The sequence below is a fragment of the Perissodus microlepis genome, unplaced genomic scaffold (assembly GCF_051167445.1).
Source record: "Perissodus microlepis isolate ML-2025 ecotype Zambia unplaced genomic scaffold, ASM5116744v1 scaffold_38, whole genome shotgun sequence".
Classification (NCBI taxonomy): Eukaryota; Metazoa; Chordata; class Actinopteri; order Cichliformes; family Cichlidae; genus Perissodus; species Perissodus microlepis.
Genome location: NW_028182060.1, coordinates 92,099 through 114,438, shown reverse-complemented (window position 1 = coordinate 114,438; position 22,340 = coordinate 92,099). Strand labels below are relative to the sequence as shown.

The 22,340-nt window shown below is 39.1% G+C and overlaps 1 long non-coding RNA gene and 2 other non-coding genes across 3 annotated transcripts in view; 1 reads left to right on the top strand and 2 right to left on the bottom strand.

Moving 5' to 3' along the window:
- The first annotated feature begins 1,382 nt into the window (after positions 1-1,382).
- Positions 1,383-1,501, top strand: LOC146360526 (5S ribosomal RNA). The gene has a single exon (XR_014799649.1). It is a non-coding gene; the product is annotated as a 5S ribosomal RNA (ribosomal RNA).
- Positions 1,502-3,628: 2,127 nt separating this feature from the next.
- Positions 3,629-3,711, bottom strand: trnal-uaa (transfer RNA leucine (anticodon UAA)). Its single transcript has one exon. It is a non-coding gene; the product is annotated as a tRNA-Leu (tRNA).
- Positions 3,712-20,703: 16,992 nt separating this feature from the next.
- The window catches only part of LOC146360524 (uncharacterized), a 30,535-nt gene continuing 28,898 nt past the window's right edge, over positions 20,704-22,340 (bottom strand). The window contains exons 2-3 of the long non-coding RNA XR_014799646.1: positions 21,156-21,196; positions 20,704-20,839 (exon numbers count right to left, since the gene is read on the bottom strand). This is a non-coding gene — a long non-coding RNA (uncharacterized LOC146360524). The remainder of the gene's footprint in view (positions 20,840-21,155; positions 21,197-22,340) is intronic.

Below are 22,340 nucleotides of genomic sequence, written 5' to 3'. Positions count from 1 at the left end.
AAAGGTATTTGTCACGGTTGGCCAGCGTCAACCGTGGGGATGTGAGGAACGAGGAGCCAGGCACGGAGCTCTGAATGCAAGCAGTGCGTTTATTTACAGTGAATGGAAAATAACAATAAATCCGCAGTGCGTTCCCGACTCCCGTGAAATGTCCTCTTCCCAGTGCTAGTGTTCCTTGTCTCCGCTCCTCAGTGTCTGAGCACCCCGTGCTCGCTGCCCTCTCGTCTCCACGCTTCTCCTGGGGAGATAACAAACAGGCAGCCGTAAGACACATACAATGCGGCAGACTATCCGTACTGACTGGCCGAGAGACTAACGTGAAGTCACGCAATGATCCAGCGTCAGAGAGAGCGCCACCGCATTCTTAAGTAGCTCCTCCGACAAGGCTTGATCAGCTGTGTGATGGTCTTCAGGTGTGGCCAACCACCTGGCAGGGCCACACCCACCAGGCCTGAAGGATGCAGTTAGGAAATAGCTGTCACAAAAAAATGTTATCTTCATACACGTCACGGCTGTGTAAGCACTGATATTGATAATAGATGTGATCACAAAGAGACAACATTTTTGCTAAATGTAATTATTATATTAGAAATTTATAAAACTTGTAATTCGAATTTTTCCAAATGAGAACATATACCTTTTTTTGCTTTACTGATCAGTGTTTGGTTGGTTAACTGCAGGTGTTCAGGCACGAGTCCGTATTCTGGAAGAGCAGGTGGTGAAGATGACTTCAGCGACTGAAATGCCCTGAAGGTGGAATTAAAGATAAACTTCATTTGAACATAAATCAGTAAAGACAGGCCTCCATCCTGACATGCAGTACTTGCATTACATATGTATGATATGCATCCTCACAGAAGCCAGATGATGCCAGCATGTTTTTTAAGCCAATGTCTGGATATGAGTATATGTGAATGTGAGTATAAGTGTGGCAGGAGAGTAAGTTCTCCCTCTTTCTTGGAAGTATACAAAAGCCAACGAGTTCTTACCGAATGAGAAGTGAAGCCTGGAGATGAGCAGAGATCAAGTCAAGTGCAGTTCAGACACGCTGTTAAGCGAAAGCACACCTCAGAAACGGCCTTTTTATACATGCTGTAACGACACATACACGCTTACGTTTTTTGTTTTCTATATTTAAGTTAAAATCTCCAAACCACAAAAATGTTGGACTTCCAAATCGTCCGAACACACTGTGTGCTCTCTGTCACTTTTACACTGTGCTGTAATCAACGAACATGTCTTCTTATCGCGATGTTACTGCGAGAAAATCATTTGTGCAGCTCAATGTTGTCGCTGTAACATATGACGTTTAGCACAATAATATATATCAAACTGTGTGACATTTGCCACCGATAAAAGGTCTTTTTGACAGCTTTGCTTTCGCTTACGGCCATACCACCCTGAACACGCCCGATCTCGTCTGATCTCGGAAGCTAAGCAGGGTCGGGCCTGGTCAGTACTTGGATGGGAGACCGCCTGGGAATACCAGGTGCTGTAAGCTTTTGCACTCAACACACAAACTGCAGAGGGCGCTAAAACTGTCACTACTCCTTCCTTCTCTCTCTAGTTTCTTCCTGCTTTCTTTTAAGCACAAAAGCGCCTCGCTGACCATTTCCCAGGTGCTAATTACAGACCTCTCATAGGGAATATTTCCTTTTGACAGTAACAGCCATAAAACCTAGTACAGCACCTCACTGTCAATAACTGATTAAACGGACAAAACACATTTACTAGGGAGCCAATAAGATGGAGACATAGTAAGTTAGAGAGAAAAAAAAAACAAACAATATGTGGCAAGTGGAATTTAATCTAATTATAAAAACAATCAAACAGTTTTGGTTCATAGTTAACAGAGACTTGCAGGAAAAACACCACATCACATTCATATAAATACACAGATCTGACAGACTTGTGCGGGCACAAAGTGAAGGAAGTGTTGAGTTCATCTGCATGGAGCATGGATAATGGAATGGAAAATTTCTATTATTGTCAATTAAAGTGTTTAAGTTCCTATGCATATGCTTAGTTGTGACACTGTAATAGACTGTTCAGTGGAAATTTCTAAAACTACATGAACTTATTTCAGCCTCAGTAGAAGACAACTCTCTGTGACCATGTGTCATCTTCTGCTCCTCTCTTGAGTGGTGTCCCACAGGGCTCAGTTCTCGGCCCCCTCCTCATTTCTTTGCATCTGCTCCCTCTTGGTTCTATGCTGGGAAAATACGGCATTGCATTTCCCTTTTTTGCTGATGACTGTCAGATCTATGTCCCTATAAAGAAAAAAGGCCCATATTCCGTACAGCCATTACCTCAGTGTCTTGATGACATGAAGGCTTGGATGTCTCTTAACTTTTTAAAATTCAGTGACAAAAAGACTAAGGTGATGGTTTTTGGTAGCCCCACTGAGACCCCCAATGTGAATTTAGATACCTTGGCCCAGTATAATCAGAGAATCACAATCAGAATGAGAAAGACTTTATTTATCCTCAAGGGGCAATTATGATACAACAGAGCAGCATGACGTTGAAGATAAGGAAAGGGCATAAACAGGCAATAAGAGTGAGATAATAAATGCACAGAGTATACAGTATATACACAATTTTAAAATTACACAGTTTTAAAATTAAAGTGACTGATAAGCCAGCTGTCACAAACCTGGGGGTCATAGTGAACTCTGAACTGAAGCTTGAAAGTCAGATTAAGGCAGTGGTAAAATCAGGCTTCTTTCACCTCAGGCAGCTGATAAAATAAAGCCAATTCTTTCGCGGCAACACTTTGAGACAGTTATCCACGCCATTGTTAGCACTCGGCTGGATTACTTTAATGCACTTTATGTGGGGGTCCGTGCTTCATACATTACTCATCTACAGAGGGTGCAAAATGCTGCAGGTCGTCTTTTAACTGCCACTCGAAAGTTTGAGCACATCTCCCTTATTTCAGCTTCACTTCAGTGGCTGCCCATTTCATAGGATTCATTTTAAAATTCTTTTATTTGCTTTTAAAGCCCTCCATGGCCTAGCCCCATCTTATCTCTCTGAGCTGCTACAGCCTTATACGTCAGCTGGTCAGCTGTTCCTGAATGTACCCAGGACTGAGTGTAAACTTAGAGGACATCGTGCTTTTGCTGCAGCATCTCCCAAACTGTGGAACGATCTGCCTTTAGAGATTAGACAGACCTCTTCTCAGCCTGTTTTTAAATCACTCCTGAAAACTCATCTCTTCACTCCGACCTTTGACACCTTGTAAGATGTTAGTTTTAGTTTATTTTTATGTTAGTTGTTTTAGTTGATTATATGCTGTTCTGTCTTGTTTTTTTTAATATAGGGCTGTTTTAATCTTTACTATGTGTTTTATTTTATTCTGTTTTGTTTTATTCTACGGTTTGTTTTTTTTACTTATTTACTGTACAGCACTTTGGTCCTGCGCTGGGTACTTTAAAGTGCTTTATAAATAATGTTGGATTGGATCATCCTCCACACCACAGCCATTTTTGTATTCAACAGGACACATCCACATGAATTTTCAGCACATCCAAAAGTCCGTGTGGCTTTGTCACTCCTAAGAAAACAGACACAATCTTCTCCAGTCCCTCTGGATCATTTGTACGCTGGCTATAGGTTTATTTCTCTACCAGGAGTGGGGTTTGAACCCACGTGGACACATATCCATTGGAGCTTAAGTCCAACGCCTTCACCACTCGGCCATCCTGGTCCGACTGAGCTGAGCCGCGTAACAGTCACCCAGCGGTAAAATCATTACTCACAGCATTAAAATGCTTTTTACAAAGTTATATATGAATAAAATAAATCCTATTAACAGGACAGTGTTGCTTTGGCAGAGAGAAGAACGTGTGCAACAGCTGGAGCCACAGCTGTAAAGCTGCTGGTCATGATATCGGGTTGGATATGTGGTGAGAGGGAATCTGAATGTAAGTTTTATTTGTACAATGAAGGAAGTTGCCAGGAGAATAATCTCCTCCTTAATGTCAGCAAGACTAAGGAGCCGATCGTGGACTTCACTACAAAGCAGGAATTACAAGCCCCTCATCATTAGTGGCACACCAGTGGAGAGAGTGGACAGTTTCCGATACCTGGGTGTCCACATCAATCAGGACCTGTCATGGTCCTGTCACATCAACACCGTGGTTAAGAAAGCCCACCAGCGTCTCTTCTTCCTCAGAAGACTCAGAGACTTCCATCTGCCACTGAGGGTGCTCAAGAACTTTTACTCCTGCACCATCGAAAGCGTCCTGACGGGAAACATCTGCACCTGGTTTGGGAACAGCACCGAGCAGGACAGACGAGATCTGCAAAGAGTGGTGCGCTCAGCCGAACGCATCATTCGATCAGAGCTTCCTGACCTGCTGACCAAAGCCAGGAAGATTATGATGGGCCTCTCCCATCCCAATAATGGACTCTTCTCACTGTTGAGGTCTGGGAAGCACTTCTCTTGAGGCCAAAACAGAGAGAATGAGGAGGAGCTTCTTCCCTCAGGCTATTCGGGCCCTGAACCAGGTGTAGGACTGGACTCTCACACACATCACATCACCACATGCACTCTGGTTTTTCTTCTTGCACACTTCCCAAAATTTATAATTTCCAAAGGTGGAAAGTAACGAATTACATTTACTTGCGTTACTGTAATTGAGTAGTTTTTTTTTGTGTATTTGTACTTTTTAAAGTCATTTTCCAAGTCGGTAATTTTACTTTTACTTAAGTATATTTTTTAAAAAGTATTGTACTTCGCTACATTTTCAATCACACCCGTTACTGAGTAAATTAAAAGAACAAACAAACAAAAAAAACCGAAAAAACATTGCGCTTCGGAAATACTGCAGGGAATGATGGGTAGTAGAACAAATTAGCGTTGGGTCACGATAAAAATGGAGTCTGACATCGGTGGTACGGATCCAGCGAAAAAAGAAACCCCATCGAATTCTGCTGACCCTGAACTCGAAGAAACCGATGTGAACCCCCGGCCGTATTTAAGGGACCATTTCGGCTTCAAGTGCAAGAAAGGCAACAGCTTTATTATGCAGTGTAAGCTGTGTTTGCCCAGAGAGACCGAGTTAGCAGCTTTTAAAAATTCCACATCAAACCTGCGCAAGCATGTAGAGGTAAGTTAAATGAAACTTGTACATTTATTTTAGCAAAAAAGGCTGTGCTCAAGTTAATCACATTAAGTTAAGACATAAGCTGTTATTGGGCACGTTGTTGTCCACGCAACTTAAAATATTTTTACTTGATTGGTAAATTGCCAAAAGAAAATGTGTTCACTTTTCCTGTTTGTTAATAATAATAATTTATTTAAAAAAAAAATGAGTTAAATTAGACAGAAGCGGCTACTTTCTTACTTAACCCACATATGTTCACACTGCAGGCAAAAGAATAACATGTGCTATGTGCAGAGGTGTTTTTTTTCTGTTCTCAAACTGACCTCCCTGTTGGAGCTCAGTCTGGGGGGACTTATTTTTTTCTCCTTATCTTTCCTCACGTGGTGCATTTTCCATCGCGCTGACTGTAGCTTTTAACCCTTATTAACTCGAGCACAACTCTATAATGAGCAACAAACTGCAATATGTATAAAAATGATCATGGTTACACCTGCAATGAAAGATCATACGATTATCCTGACACCTGTAAGTAGAAGATTAACCTGAGGTTATGACAATCACCGGAACACAAATGTTAATGTAATGTCAAAAGCTTCAATAAATCATTAATGCAATGCTTGTTATATGATTCTGATGCAATAATAATGCTGATGCTAAAATAACAGTAAAACACCCCCTTTTATCCCGTTTACAAACTTCACAAATAAACGTTTATCACTATCAATGTCAAAACTGAGGACTGCACCAAGCTATTATTCCTAAACCTGGAGATGAGGGGTGAATGTGCAGTGTGAGGTAAAGTACTGATTGTGCTGTGGTGGAAATTGATCATCTTTAAATGATCGGTCTTCACAGTCGGTGAGGGAGAAGATAACTAGCACAACAGCTAACTTTGGACTGTGGCTAATCAGCTAATCAAGAAGCCATCGGTAGTCTCGGCGCTAAAGACTCTGGACTACCCCTGACAATGCCACCTAAGAAAAACTCAGCCTTGGAGGAGGCGGAGGACATCAAAAGATCACTGGACTTCCTATCACAGGATGTAAATGACATCAAAATTAAACAAGACAAAATACTTAACCTAGTGCAGGAAGTAACAGAGTTGCGTGTACGCCTTGCTGAGCGGGACAAAAAAATAACAGAACTAGAGAAGAAAGTTGAGGATTTGGAGCAATACTCAAGGATAAATGATGTTATTGTGACTGGGATTAAGATCAAACCCCGCTCTTATGCTCATGCTGTGACCTCCGGTAACAATGAAGAACCCGGCTTACGGGAGGAGAACTCGACGGAGCAACAGGTGGTGTCTTTTTTTGCGTCTAAAAATATACACTTGGATGTAAATACCATTGATGCCTGTCACCCTCTTCCCACGAAGAACAACATGCCGGCGGTGTTCCTGAGGTTTGTCAGCAGAAAAAACAAAGTTGCATTAATGAAGCAAGGGAAAAAGCTAAAGGGTACTAACGTCTATCTGAATGATCATTTGATTAAAAGAAATGCGGACAATGCTAAAAAAGCCAGAATCATGAGGAAGCAGGACAAGATACAGAATACTTGGGTCATGAACTGTAAGGTAAACATCAAACTGAAAGGAACACCTGAGGAAGCTAAAGTAGTGATTATCAGAGATATAGAGGAATTGAACAAATATGAATGAATATTACTGAGGGTCTGCACAACCTGTGTCAGTTAAGGGAGCGTAAACTCATACAATGACATCTAAATACTCCTTAAATCTGACAAAAGATGAACTAGAAATACAAGAACGGAGTTTAAACCTTGAGGATTTGGAATTGAAGCATTTCGAATATACTGATCATAATGCTTTAGATCAAGAAGAACAATTAGACCCTGACAACCACTTCCTATTAGCCAACCCAAATGACTGTAAATATTATTCTGAAAAAGAATATAATTCCTCAATTAAAACTGATAAGAAATTCTCAATTATTCACTTTAATAGTAGAAGTTTGTATGCAAATTTCAGTTCAATTGAGGAATATTTACAACAGTTTCACGATCCATTTAGTATTATAGCAGTATCAGAAACATGGATTAAAGAGGAAAAAGGTGTTGATTTTGAATTAAAGGATTATAATCTTAATTATGTTAATAGAACAAACAAAGCAGGAGGAGGTGTTGCTATATATGTCCATAGGAAATTTAAATTTCGAATATTGGAAAGTATGACATTGACAATAAATGACTTACTTGAATGCTTAACCATAGAAATTATCAATGAAAAAGAGAAAAACATTATTGTTAGTTGTCTTTATAGATCACCTGGTTCGAGTCTAGAAGTATTCACTGATTGGATAGAAAAAATATTTTCAGTTGTAAGTAATAAAATATTATTCATCTGTGGAGATTTCAATATCGATTTGATAAACCCAAACAATCACAAGACCACCGAGGAGTATATTAATAGGATGATTGGTATGAGTTTATATCCCACAATTTTAAGACCAAGTCGCATAACATCTCATAGTGCTACCCTTACTGATAACATCTTTACAAATAATTTAGAGTTAATAATTGCTAGCGGACTAATGGTATGTGATATAACTGATCACCTGCCAATATTTATAGTGTATGATGTTAAGAGTGTATGTAAGAAAGTACCTCAGAAATATATCTACAAACGAGTAAGAACAGAAAATGCAATTAATCTCCTTTATCAGGACTTGATGAATCAAGATTGGAATGCAGTGTATGTTGGAGATGATGTGGATAGTGCTTTTGAAATATTTTTGGATATCTTCAACTGCCTGTACGATAAAAATTGCCCAGTCGGGCAATTCAGTATCAACAATAAATCTATTAAATGCCCGTGGTTAACAAAAGGACTACACAAGGCCTGTAAGAAGAAAAATTCTTTATATAGACAATTCACTAAGCTAAGAACCGAAGAAGCAGAGTATAGATATAAAAAATATAAAAATAAGCTAACGGAAATATTAAGAACTAGTAAGAAATTATACTATACTAAATTAATACATAAAAATAAAAACAACACTAAAGAGATATGGGGAATACTTAACACTATTATTAAAGGTAACACAAAAAAGTGCTCATATCCAGATTATTTCATTAATAATAACAGTGACAATTACAATCTAAACGAGATGGTGGAGTGCTTTAACAGCTTTTTTGTAAATGTGGGACCAGAGCTGGCTACAACAATTCCAAAAAGTAATCGCAGCGAAATGTCACTGATAGAAATAAATTCAAAGACGATGTTCTTGTCGGGAGTTACCGAACTAGATATTTTAGATGTAGTTAACAACTGTAAGAACAAGACCTCTACTGATTGTTTTGGTATAGATATGACATTAGTTAAACGAATCATACATAGCATTGCCAGACCTCTAGCTTATATATGTAATTTATCATTTCAAACGGGGAAATGCCCAAAGAAAATGAAAATAGCTAAAGTTATACCCATATATAAAAGTGGAAACAAACACATCTTCACTAACTATCAACCAGTGTCCCTGCTCCCTCAGTTTTCTAAAATATTAGAAAAACTTTATAATAATAGACTAGATAAATTTATTGACAAACATAAACTAATTAATGAAAGTCAGTACGGATTTAGGACAGGAAGGTCAACTTCAATGGCTATCATTGATGCAATAGAAGAGATAACCAACAGTCTGGATAGAAAAAGACATGCAGCAGGGATATTTATTGACTTGAAGAAAGCATTTGATACGATTAATCATAGCAGATTATTTAAAAAATTAGACAGATATGGTATTAGGGGAGTGGCTTTGAAATGGATCCAAAGTTATTTGACTGAGAGACAGCAGTATGTGAAGATGGGCGAGTTTGAATCGGGGTATTTGGGCATTAGCTGTGGAGTGCCACAAGGATCAGTTCTGGGACCAACTCTATTTAACCTTTATATAAACGACATATTTAATGTATCAAAGTTATTAAAATTAGTCATATTTGCTGACGACACCAATATTTTTTATTCTAACGACGACCATAGTGACCTAGTACTTAACATTAACAATGAGTTAAGGAAATTAAAAATATGGATGGATGTTAACAAATTATCTATAAATTTGAGCAAAACCAAGGTAATGTTCTTTGGGAATTACAATGTAAATGTAGATACTGCAATAAAAATAGATGGTGTAGTCATAGATGTAGTATCAGAAATAAAATTCTTGGGAGTAATGATTGATAGCAAATTATGCTGGAAATCACACATCAGACATATACAAAATAAAGTGTCCAAAAGTATCTCAATCATAAATAGAGCCAAGTTCTTCTTAAACTGCCATGCAATGTTTTTGCTATACTGTGTACTAGTCCTACCATACTTGACTTATTGTGTAGAGGTGTGGGGCAATAATTACAAAAGTTCTCTGCATCACCTGGTTATACTACAAAAATGTGCTATAAGAATAATGTATAAGGTAGGATATTATAGTCACACTAATATTTTGTTTTTGCAGTCAAAACTATTAAAATTGATTGATTTAGTTGAATTCTCGACTGCTCAACTACTATATAAGGCAAATAAGGGTATACTGCCAGAAAATATCCAAAAGCTCTTTACACATAAAGAAGGAGGTTATAATTTGAGGGGATGTAGTAACTTTAAAAGGCAGATAGTTAGAACCACCAGGAAAAGTTTGTGTGTGTCTGTGTGTGGAGTGAAACTTTGGAACAGATTGGATGTAGAGCTCAAGCAATGTCCAAATATTCATCTGTTTAAATTGAGGTACAAAAAATGTATATTGTCAAGGTACAAAGAGGAATCGAGTGTGTGATTGTTTATCCAGGATAGTAAATAACAATATATTCCTTGTATGATTTATTTTTTTCTTTCTCTCTTTCTCTTTCTTTCTTCCTTGTTTATATATAGAATGCTAACAACAAATACTTATATAAACAATTATCTTGTAGAGTTGAAATGGACACTGTTGATATTGTCTTATGCTGTTGTTATTACTGCTATCTCCATTATTAGGAAAGAGTAGACCAGAATTAATTCTCAAAAGTAAAATTGATAAAGTTACTACTATACAATGGAAGCAAACTTCATTGATATTTTCATAGCTAAAATATAAATAATATATGGAGAGGATGTAATGACCATGATGGTGATGACTGTGATACTCAACGGTAGTAACAAAGACTGTATTACTGATGCTTAATATTTACACTACTGTATGTTGTAATTATGACAATGTGATAATTTTATAATTGTAATTGTATGTCACAAATATTTAAATGTACTGCGTAACTACAAAATTTAAAACTCAGATAAGATTGTAGGGGTGGGAGTTAAAAAGCTTGTCTTCATCCCACTCCTTTTCGAGCTAAACTTGTTTTTTTTTTTTTTTTTTTTTTTTTTTTTTATTGTGTGTGTAATTGTATATCACAATTGTACATTACAATAACTTTATTATTATTTGGTTGCTCGAATAAAGAAAGATATTCATTTATCCATGCCTCTTTTGAATTTTATTTCCCCCTGTTTTTCCCTCACTGACCACAGCAGGGGAACCTTTGTTTTGCTTCAGCCATGAATGCAGCTCACCTGATTCATCACTGAGCCCCATCGTCACTGGCGTCTGACAGGGTGGCGCTGCATATTCTTCCTTTAATGTCTCTATTTTCAATCTGTTAATTAGAGTGCTTAAACCTGAAGTAGACTGCGTCCACAACAAGTCAATACAGCTGTAAATGTGGCCAATTATCAATCTATAACCAAGCAATAACGAAAAATAGCTTTTATTTTATGCATGTTTTTAGTCAACCACTCACCCAGAGGATCTTCAATCCCAGAAAATTCCTTCTCCTCATTTGATAAGTCAGTCCTCCTTCCATGCCCTGGTAACTGGTCCATCCAGAGCCACATCATCTCGAAATATACATACAACAAGCCAAACCACACCTTGGTCACACCAACCCTTTTCCGCCCTGAAGATGTCCAATGCCATCTTAGTCTGGATCAGGGTTCTAATAGATTTGCAATTTTCATTAGTTTTGACTATGATTTAGTTTCGACTTCAGATTTTCAATTTTATGTCAGTTGTAATTAGTTTTTACCAATTGTTTGCTAGTTCAGTCTAGTTTTTATTTTTTGAAAATCCTTAGTTTCAGTTTAGTTTTGATCAGTTTCAGTTATAGTTTTAGTTGTGTTTGTAATAATTAAGTGTAACAAAATCCCAGTTTCATCATATCAGTCATGCTCTTCTGCTTATCCTTGGGTATTGAGACTATTAACTCTTGCAGCACCGGGTGTTCGTAATTTTGGTTCAAGTCAATTGATAAACTTTTTGAAGGCAACTGACTCACACAGTTATGTAGATGTCCCAGTCCTGCTGTCTTGGGATGTATCACACTGCCTTGCATGGGGTTAGCTTCTGTTTTCTGGGGATGAGGGTTGAGTGGGGGGAGCTCTCTGAGGAGGGGGAGTCAAAAAACAAAAGGGGGAGTGTGCTCCCCCTTACCTTTTCAAGGTAAGCCAGGTCAGCCTTCTTGTGTGAGCTTCTCAAGTGCACTTAAAGTTTGTAAAGTGGGATTTTTCCCCTTAGAAGTGTCCCTCATAATTTGTCTCTTTTCACTACAAGACACTTGCTTTATACGAAACACAGTCATATTCAAAGTAATCCCAAATTGGACTCTGGCGCTTTCTCCTGACTTTTCCTGGCATGATTCTGCGCGTGGACGGAGCAGCAACACAGACGACTCGCCTAACGTGCTGCCACCTGCTGGCATAATGAGACACAGCAAGAAAAAAATCTGGAAACTAAACTTCATTTTCACCCTTGACTATGGTAGGACACGCACACCTCAATGAAAACTAAACACACTTTGCTATAACTTCAGTTAATTTTAGTTAGTTTTGTGAACGCTCATTACAGTTTTAGTTAATTTTACTTTTTTGTTCTTATTTTTATTTCTGTTAATGAAAATGTTTTTTTTCTTTTCACTTCTAGTTTTCGATATTTCGTTTACATGTACTCTATTTGAACAGGGATTGATCAGTGTCAAATGGGATTTTTTTTTTTTTTTTTAATGTGTGTCTGTTAATGCAAATCAATTTATTTATTTATCTTTCTGAAAGACAGATGTTAAACGGGCTCTAACAAATCCACTTTATTGCGTGCTCATAGATTTTCTTTTGTCAGGGTCGCTCACCCAATGTGCTTTATTTAAGCTTATTAATTCTGTCATGCTTATTAGTGGCTCATGATTGCTTAAGGCCTATGTCTGAACTTGACTACAGAGGCAGAGCATCACTCCATCCTTTCAGGGTGAAGGACTCCACTTTCTTTGTGTCAAGGCAGCTCATAATTATCTTAATAGCTTTACCTAATCAAGTTATGGCTTACCATCACTTGTGTTATAAGTATGAAGTGTCCTAAATTCATTCAAATTTTGTTTCCAATTCACTTGCAGCAGTTTAGACCGAATTATGAACGATAATAACCTTGCTCTGGACTGTCAAAGGTGACTTTAACGCTGACTGTTCCGACAATTCATTTTATAACATTTCCTGGTCAGATTAGCCAATCTCTGCACACTTGAATAAACATAATCAACATGGTCAATATTTTCCTGCGTGTTATTTCACCATCTTATCGATTCCAGCTCTCCATCCGCATGTGGTTTGGCACATTATATTTATCTAAAACTCCACTCCGTCTCTAAATGTTTTGAAGAATTTTTCAAGCCGGGGGTCAAATTTTGAGAATTTGACCATAAGTGAAAGTTATGGTGTTATCACCCCCTTTTTTGGGGCTTACCTTTCCCAGTTTTGATGATATTCCTCCCTATTCTTTGCAAGTACCCCCTTTTGGTGGCGAGAAACTGTTGGTGTGGTCAAGTGGGTGCTGTAAAAACAAAAGCCCAGGACAGAACAGTCACCAGTCATGTACTTCATACAAAATTAGCATATATTTGATTTCATATTGATCCTCTGAGTGTAATGGTACATTTTAATTTGAATTTCTCAAAGCTAAACACAAAAATTTTCTTTATTTTGCTCTTGTTCCTGTGCAGCACCACCTCTCAGCACATGCCCCTGTCGGTTATATCTCTACTTTTCTGAATTATTGACTATTTCAATGAAAGGACCTAAAAGATGGGGACCAGTGTTTATCCTTACATATCTCCATTTTGAATGTGACAAGTCTATCATTCCCCTGTTATTCACAGACCTCAATAGAGGGTTTTTTTTTTTTTTTTTGGCTTTTTTCTTTTCTTTTTTTCCTCTATAAAAGTTAATTGACTTTTTACAGTGGGCTGCTATGGTTAATAATAACATGTTCAGTCATGAGTGAAATCCAACCTTTTCTTCAATTTAGCATTTAACCTTCCCAACAATATAATGTGATACATTAATCGAAACACAGCTACTAAAACACAATTTTCTTAATGCAAACATCAGTAACTCAAAATTAGCCACCAAAGGGTTAAGTCTGCAGTTCACGCTCATGTGAAGCTACAGTCTCCCCCTTTAGTCTCTGTCATCCTTCTGTTCCTGTAAAAACAAATCAAAGCAAGACAAAACATCCACCTTTTTTTATAGGCTGGGTGAATTGTTTGTGGACATTTACTAATCCTAAAGTCGGCACCGTTTTTGTCTCAGTATCAAATCAGTTAAAACTTTTAGTCGTCAGTCCATCACAGTCCAGCCACATGCATACATCCACACACATTCATACCAGAAGTTGCTGATAATGGAGTCTCACGCGCAACCTATTCAAGCCTCCCTCACCAGCAAGATGACGTCATCATTTTAAAGGAAAACAGTTCCTTGTTTTTTGACTGGATTGACTCGCTGCAATCCTTTTAGGCTCAGGACTTCTCATGTGATCAGTGTCCCATATAAGTGAATTTCTCCCCAGCCCATTATAATCATGGAGAAAAACACTTTGCGACTGTCTTCAGTAAGAATATTTTATAGCGCTTTAAAGTTCAATCTCTCAGGCCTGGATTAAAGAGCTGATTTGTTAAATCAGGAACTCACAAAATACCAAAATATCACCACCGGTGGATCACACCTCTCAGATGTTCTTATTTCAGTGCACTGTAACAAAAGCAAAAACAAACGTAACCAATAAAATACTCATATAATAACAAATACTGGGGCCCATTGCGAACATGTCCAAGCATAAAACCATCTTTCTCTCTCTTAGAGAAAGAAAACAATCCAAACCTCACTGATGAAATCAACCTAGTGTTAAGCAAAACCCAAAAATCAACCAAAACTTCGCCAGAAAGTTTTTCTCCCTCCTGGGACAATATTGTGTAGGAATACAGGGACCGTAACTCCTTTTTGCCCTGACAAAAAACGTGTTGGATTTACTTGATTCAATAGTGGACACTGGTTGCACACAAATGTTTTGCTCCGACAGAAACTTAAACAACTGAGTTAAATCAACACAACCTTTTCATATTCAGTAAACCTGCATTTTGTGTTCATAAAACACGATTGAAACATGTTCAGATGGAGTAAGTTGAGATCCTGGAATATTTTGATCCTTCAATTCTGTCAGTTTATTTCAACACTATTCAATAACTTTTATTCAAATTCTACTTGGTCACTTAAATACTACATGTTGTCTTCATATTGCATGCGGTTCAACAAAGTCTAGATCCTGGTTACCATAAAAATTGAATGGGTCTACAACAACTACCATCCTCCTATCTTTATCCTGGTTGCAGCAGGGCCGGGAAATAACCCTAAAGTGATAGGTTATCAGGCAGGGTACACCCCGGACAGCTGACCAGTCTATCAGATAGAAACAAACAGCCATTCACACTCACATTCATGGATAATTTAGAATCATCAATTAACCTAGCTCTAATAGCTGCATGACTTTTCACTGTGGCAGGAAACCAGAACACCCAGAGAGAAACCACTGCAAACTAGCCAGACTGTGGACCTGCACCCAAGACCTTCTTAATGTGGAGCAACAGCACCAACCAGCATGCCAACAATGTAGGAAATACAGGAAAGCTATGATTTCCTGTATTTGATGCAGAATTATTTTGTTCTTGTCCTTGACAGGTTAATCCACAATAAATAGCAATAGCATGCATGTGGTGTGTGTGTCGCTGTCTGCCTCTTATAACTCCAGTGATTTTCCTGTAGTTTGAAATCTTATGCGGTGTTGTGGATTCCGTGAGTTCAGCAGCTAACCACTCTTATTAGATTGTATCGTGTCATCTCAATGAGAACAAATTGAGTTGTTGGATTTCGTACAGATCTTTAAAGCCTGAGGCAATTGTGTTAAATACACACGAGATGCTTACGTAAATCCAAGGGCTGGCCCCTTTTTTTCTCTATTTTTTTTATTATTATTATTTTATTTCTTTTTCAGTGTGTTCCTCCTTCAAGTAAATCTCAATCACAAAAATGTGGCGCTCCGAAATAAGGCTCACACCGTTAATTCATCATTTTCACTCTGTACCACTGCTCCTTATCAGGCTGTGTGAAGCACAGTAAACAATTCAGTCGAGGCCTTGAGCCATAAACAGACATCACGCACAGACATTGTTTTCATAACCAAACTGCCTTAGACCCTGTCCCCTAAATCTACACAAACGCCCTCTGGGTGACATGAAATGCATTTAACCAATAAACAATCAATGGCTTCTTGTTGTTGTAACAGATTCTGTATTTGGATGTTTGTGTGCAGCATTTTGCGTGTCAGCATAAGCATTTGTTAGTAAAGCATTCTTCATTGCAGCAGCGTGTGTGTGTATCACTCTTCATTGCACAAGTGTGTGCATGTGTGTGTGTGTGTGTGGATCACTCTTCATTGCACAAGCGTGTGCATGTGTGTGTGTCATTTCTCACTCAATTGACTCAGCGCGTGTGTGTGTGTGTGTCAGTGAATCAACGAGTGCATATGTGTTCATATGTGTGTTTCTCTTCATTCTGAGTCAGTGCATGTAGATGTGTGTGTTTGTGTGTGTTTGTGTTCGTCACTTTCCTGTTCTGGTGTTCTGGGTAAACCACGGCCTGAGGCGTGCCCTGGGGTCCTGCCCTCCTCCATTTCAGTCTGTTTGCATCCATTGGTGCTGCTGCTCAAAGTTCTGTCCATACTGGTTCTGGCCCCAATTGAGGCAGTCCTTTTCTCCAGTGTCCTGCATCTTCTCCTTGTCCAGCTCCTCCTTAACTTGACCCTTTTGCTTCTGTAGCTCCTTCAGGGCTTGCTCCTGCTGTAGGAGCTTCTTGTCAGGTTTGGCGACCTCCTGCTCCAGCAAGCTCCAGCCTGGTTTCAAGTCCTGTGTCTGGGACTCCAAGCCTGACTGATGGGTTCGATTATCAGCCAGCTCCTCCTGAGCCATGCTCAGTTTCTGCTCTGATGCCTTGAGCTCTTACTGAGGGCAGAAACCTCAGAGTCTTTTCCGTACACGTCAGATTGAAGTTTATTGATGTTTTCCTTGCTTTGCTCCACGGCCTTCTGCAGCTCTGCTGTCCGGCTCTTCTCAGAGGTCAGCTCCTGGCCGAGCCCCGACACCTGTGCCTTCAGCTTATTTTCTTCTGGTGCTTTTGTCCATTCTGAGGTGCCTCCTGACCTCAGTTACTCCTCCTGTCTCTGGCACGCCCTTTTTGCTGCCCGATCATCCGTGTTGGTCAGTCACTGTCCTGCACAGTTTTAATGCAGAGTTGTTAAGGTCAGCATTCTTTTGCTCGGCCTCACTTTTCCTCTGGGCTTAATGGGCGTCTCGTCAGAGCTCTGTTAGCTGAAGCTGTCTGGAAATCTCCCCCGTGTAGTGAAACGGGCCTTGGATTTAATGCTCTCCGTCTCCGCTGCATGAGATCGTTTTCCTGCCGCTCTGTTGACATTTTCAGGTTGTTGTTGTGGGTCCAGCTGCTGTAGCATTTGGTCAGGGTCACATCAAAGATGGTAGAGGAGAGAGCAAAGATGGTAGAGGGGAGAGCAGGAGTCCAGGTCAGCCTCGGCAAAGCAGCCTGTAATCAAGCATAAAGAGAAAAAACAAAAACAAAACAAAAACAAAACAAAAACAGACGAACAGGAAAATGATGTTGTGTTGGCTGTGTTATTCAGAGAGGGGAGAAACACCGGGGCCAGGCCCTGTGTCAGCCTTCTCTCCCCCTTTTTTTGTTTTTTTTCTCACTATATAATCAACTCATAACCCACCAAGCTGACAGGACAACACAGGTACATGTTAAAATTCTTAAAATCATGTTTAAAAGCCCAAAAAGGAATTTTCTTTCATTCAGTAATCACTTGTATTAATCAATCAGCAGAAAACATGTCACAATTTGAATCTTTTAACCACTAAATTTGTCGTGTCATCACTGGTTGGTCAGACCAGTGTCTTTTTTTTTTTTTTTTGAAGTTAAGTTGTTGTCCTGCAACCCAGAGAGTTTATTTGTTAGTAGTGGATAAACTTTTTCATTCAACAACAGGTGTATGTTAAGTTTCGCTGCTTTAACCTTGCTGGAAAATCTTCACGTGTTCATGAATGTAATAATTATAATAATAATAATAATAATGGATTGGATTTATATAGCGCTTTTCAAGGCACCCAAAGCTGTTTCTTCATTGCGTGTGTGTGCGTTTGTAGGTGGGTTAATTTAACTTTTTTCTCAAACGAGGCATTTCTCTAACACGTGCCTTTCTCATATATTTCTTTGGTTGTGTGTGTGTTTTTATTTTGTTTCCCAAATTTTGATTCCCCACCTTAAATAACAGCTTTCCATGTCTTCAGCCAGGAGTTAGAGCTTGCTTGTGAGATTCAGGGACACATGGTGCCAATAACAATTCAGTCAAAAACTTGCCTGCAAATTTCCAGTGATGGTAACCGATAACTGGAGGAGAAGATGTCCTTTAAGTTTCTTTTCAGCGTGGGGATAAAGTTGGGGTCAAGCTGTAAACTTTTGAGCCAAAGCTTGGCCTGTCTGTCGTCCCAATTCTGTTTATGCTTTTGCCGCTGTACTCAGGTTTCCAGGTTGGGAGAAATCCACCTGTATTAACACACTAAAACATTTACTTAGTATTTCTTTTCTGAAAACATTCACTTACTATTACTTTTCTGAAAACATCCACTCACTTCATCTGACTAGATTTTACTCTCTCTCTCTCTCTCGGTGCATACTTCTCACAGTCTGGCCGTTGCCTTTTATGGGCATGCAGAGTTCCTGTCACACACACAGCTGAAATTCGTGCTTGATCACACCCTATATTATGATAAAACCAACAGTAAATCAAATGTAACCGCTTATATTATTGGGCTGAACCAAGAGTCACTTTAAAAATCGTATAAATCCTGCTTCACACCATAAAACTGAAACAAATCACAGCTGTATTTATCACTCAGTCTTACTCTGCCGACTGAAGTGTCGGTCTAAATCATGCACGATTTGTCTTTTCTATATCAAAACCCAGCCAGACATCAAACATTCACCCTAGTCATTCAAAACCTTATTTGTAATATTATAATCAGCAAAATCAGCGTCTTATTTACAGGTCTTTAACAGTATTTGCAAATCATAATTATAACACTCAAAAACACGCTAAACAGGAAGCAAAAGTCCTCTGTGCGCTTCACAGCAGCCACCTCATTTGCATGTTCACACACCGTCTAAAAATAGCTCGCAGCGCTGCAGCGCGCTCTCGTCACACACAGCCTCGTCTCACACACAGCTCTATTATTTTATATTACAAAGACGTCTTATATTTACAACCACTGTCAGGCCTGGCAGATTTAGCGCCTACACAATTTTGACAAATTTAAGTTAACGGGTCCAACCGAAGAAAGTCCAACTTTTTTGTGATCAATTAACCAGTATCTGTCCAACAGTTTCTGGCCTCATTTCTAAAGTCCCTAACTCAATTTAACAGTGTCCAAAAAAGCGCAGATACCGTTTAACACGGTAAGGAGCCTCTAACTCCTAGCTTATTCCAGGATGCCCCGTACCCCACAGTTAAGCCAAACTGAACTAACCCTGTTCGCCGACAGGTCAAGGTCGCGCGTCCACGGCCAGGAGGGAGCGTAACCTCCGGGCTATGCGCTTCTTAGCAGTCCAACTGCCGTTCTTGAAAAATTTATAATACTTTGAAACAACAGTCAACACCCCAAAACAAGTGTATGACTGACGCAGGTCCAACCTGTCTGACCAATGGGGACTCTAACCCACAAAATGACCAATTCCCTATCCAACTAAATTCACTCAGCAGTCCAACTGCTCTAACTACTCAGTACTGTCACAGTTCTCATGAGATTTTTCATCAAAATCCAAACAGACATCTACCAGTAACTTCAGTGAGTAGACTTTAATTTTATCATGTCCAATTTGGCACACTTTGGAAATAATTCAACAGGTAGTGCCTTACCTTTGTATAAGCCGGCTTATGCCCACTCACGTCAGACCACTGGCTTGTGCCTGTCCGTTCGACAACCTCGGACCGTCCAAACCTCCAAAATTCCACCCCAATACCACAGGACGAGCCCCCAAACTGTTACGGATTCAAATATTGGGGATGGATACAAGAGGAAAAACCACAATAACAACACTGGTCCGGCCGGGTTGAGTCAAACGATGATTTTAATGATCACACGCGTGGGAGATGGACACCGTACGCAGACAGCATCAGATCTCAAAATGGTGGAGCATTGATCAAACTCTTATAGCCTCTAGTGGCCCCCACCTAATCATAAAAGCCTAAACATTCACATTCTTTCTCTCACACAGTGGCTAAGCTACAACCTTGGCTCCCTGTTTATCTGCTCCCGCTGAGATGGGGCAGAAAACTCCAGTATGTTCTGTTCTCTTCTAATCAGACAAATAAGGCGATGACTTTCTGCAAACAGTATTTCTCATAACTCAGCAGTATAATGCATCATAAAACAATATCATTCATTCACAATAAACCAGCAGTCTAATGTAATGCAACTCAGCTTAACAAATGCAATAGTTATCACCTTCTTCTAATTCAGGAGAATAATGCAAACTAAAACTACATAATAATTCACCATCTTTAATTAAGGGTCTAACATGGCATAAAATAATATTATAATCTGACAAGGTCTAGATTTTTGTATTTGCAAGGTTCCTCACTCGTCCTCTTACAGTCAATGACATCACACGTGTGGGAGATGGTGTCATTTTTTTTTGTCTTCACACAGAGCCTTAATTGATGCCACCTTCTCTTTCAGGAAAGTATTTATTGCCTTGCATGTATTTTCTTTGTTAATCTTTTTCATCATGTCATTGCACGTTTTTGACCCCTCTGGAAGGATGTGTTCCTTTTTGAACTCAAAGGTTTGTGTGAGCACAGCAGCAGAGAGCAGAAGCAGCAGCAAGCAGGAACACTGAACCCTTGTGATTCCCTGAGGAAGAAAAACACAGAATTACATTAGAAATCTCAGGACATGATCAACTTTCCCAAATCGGTGTTTAAGAGCTTGTTGAGTTCCAGTAAAAAACGTTATTGGAAATGTTTAGTTAATGCTGCGCAGCAATTACTACGTAATTACTGCGTAATTACTGCGTAATAATTACGCAGTAGAATAAACCATCTCATAAATGTTAGTATTTAATTAGAAACACCTTCTTCTGTTTTGCCCAGCATTTGTAACACCATTTTTAAAGATTACCTTCATTTTTTCCTTGACTTATGAGTGGTTGGTTCCAGTTGTTCAATCAGGAGGCACTCGTCTGCAGCACCAGTTGGTAAAGACGTCTTTGCTGAGTGAAATTCTCTGAAGCTGGTAAATGGTAACAGTGAATTCATTATGCAGAGCCTGGTTATATGGGCATCTCCTATTAACGTGTAGAAGCAAACACAAGTGCTAACGCTAACAACATCCAATCAGGATTTATTGGAAGTTAGATCAAAGCTAACATCTGCATTACATGTGAGCACTACACATGTTATTTAACATATATAACGTACAAGATTTTTAGATCTTTCTCTTTCCCTCAAGAAGAACTGCTAAAACTGTAGAAATAACATTACAGAAAAGCAGGACATGCTCAAGCAAAACATTATAGAAGATCAAAATGACGAGTCCAAAGACTGACCTGTGTGCAGCTGAGGGTCATGCAGAAAGGAGAGAACAGACCTGTGGAGGCAACAGAAAGAAAAAGGACACGGATTCCTCTGTGACTTCTTTTTATGCTACACCTTTTACAACACTGTCCTAGTCATCAGTGTCACCGCTCCACAAAGCAACAGTTTAACAACCACATCCCTCCCATTTTATTTGAAAACCTATACTGGAAACAAACAATCAAACAAAACCCCACAAAAGTAAAGAACAACATCTGAGGTTACTATAAAATGCACTTTACAATAGAATTACAGCAGAGTCACTGTATAATTAAGAGTAAATAACTGTAAAACCTGCTGCTTGTTTCACTACAAGCTTTAGTTTTTCTTTCTGCACTGCGTTTTCACAGCGTTAAAACAAGGCAAGACAAAGCAAAAAGCTAGAAGTCCTCTCTTCTGCTTTGACTTTTAGCTCATCGGTCGATCTTCAGTACATTTTAATAACTATAATAAAAGAAAATTCAAGACATGAAAACTGAAGACTTTCCTGAATTAAAAAGACGTCTTGGAAAAGGAACTTTGTGGATCTTTGTTCAGAGGTTGCAGATTTACAGTGAAGCAATACTTGACTGTTGTTGGAAGTTTTTCTTGCATTCAGTTGATGTCATTTCTTAACACGGTTACAAATTCATACATTTCACAACAAAAATAAGCGAGAGACAGCGAGCGCATAAAAGACAGACGGAGGGGAACTGGCACACAGGGAAAGGGTGGAAAACAGAGAGAGAGGACACATCCATGGAACAGGTGTCCAGCCAGCAGTGATGGAGAAGATGTGCTTGGATAAAACTTTTAAACCTGTAACATAAAGACATTTGATTAATGTGATCAGTGAGTGTAAACTGCAACTAAGCTTCCATGCTTTGTAAGTGGGCATTATCACGTAGCAATAAATCTCTGGGTTTGAGAAAAAAAATGTGGATCTCACTCATCATCTCATTTCTTGTGCTTATGGCTCTCTGCTGAATGAAGTCTGGATGAAGGAAGAAAATTGGCCTGTTATTAGATTATTACTAAAACAAATGTCCTTCTCTCTCCTTTAGGAGGCTACAAGCCACTGTCTCCAAATATGAGCTGGGTTTCTAACAGTCGGTAACAGAGAGACTTTTACTGTGCTTCAGGAAATTATTTGTGGTAAAAGTAGCAGAAGTGGTGGC